Source organism: Centroberyx affinis, unplaced genomic scaffold (genome assembly GCF_046629955.1).
Source record: "Centroberyx affinis isolate AG114_WGS23_722 - 3 ecotype Tasmania unplaced genomic scaffold, CSIRO-AGI_Caff_v1 ptg002508l_1, whole genome shotgun sequence".
Lineage (NCBI taxonomy): Eukaryota > Metazoa > Chordata > Actinopteri > Beryciformes > Berycidae > Centroberyx > Centroberyx affinis.
Window position 1 is genome coordinate 15,001 of NW_027280730.1, and position 795 is coordinate 15,795.

At 37.7% G+C, this 795-nt stretch overlaps 2 non-coding genes across 2 annotated transcripts; both read left to right on the top strand.

Moving 5' to 3' along the window:
- The first annotated feature begins 59 nt into the window (after nucleotides 1-59).
- On the top strand, nucleotides 60-131 carry trnaq-uug (transfer RNA glutamine (anticodon UUG)). Its single transcript has one exon. It is a non-coding gene; the product is annotated as a tRNA-Gln (tRNA).
- Nucleotides 132-723: 592 nt separating this feature from the next.
- trnaq-uug (transfer RNA glutamine (anticodon UUG)) lies at nucleotides 724-795 on the top strand. Its single transcript has one exon. It is a non-coding gene; the product is annotated as a tRNA-Gln (tRNA).

Sequence of the window (795 nt, forward strand, 5' to 3'; positions counted from 1 at the left end):
TTAAATGATATAAGGCAAATGTGTGTGTGTGTGAATACTTAAATATGAGCATGCAAGCAGGTTCCATGGTGTAATGGTCAGCACTCTGGACTTTGAATCCAGCGATCCGAGTTCGAGTCTCGGTGGAACCTTCTCATATTCAACCATCTGTGAAATGTTAATCTGAATCATGAAAAAATGCTTCAACAGTCACAATGAATTGAAGAATGAGCTTTTCCCCTTGTTAGCTAATTTCCCATGTCTAATAGGTTATACACCTATTTAACAATAAATTAAATAAACAAAGTTGTATTTTGCTGTATTTTATGCTGAGAAAACTGAAATGCTAGGTCTCGGTCCAAAGCAGATTAGAAACAAATTCAGTGATCTCACTCTGAACTTAGCTGGTTCCACAATTTCACAAAGCCCGAGTGTTAGAAATCTCAGTGTCCTATTTGATCCAAATCTCTCTTTTGGTAAACATATCAACGATATTACAAAGACTGCATATTTCCATTTACTAAATATTGCCAAGCTCCGTCCCATTCTGATGCTGAAACACTTGTTCATGCATTTGTCTCATCTAGGCTTGACTATTGTAACACCCTTTTCTCTGGCTTACCTAAATCGACTATTAGCAAATTACAACTTGTACAAAATACTGCTGCTAGGATATTAACAAATTGCCGTTAAATGATACAAGGCAAATGTGTGTGTGAATATTTAAGTATGAACATGCGAACAGGTTCCATGGTGTAACGGTCAGCACTCTGGACTTTGAATCCAGCGATCCGAGTTCGAGTCTCGGTGGAACCT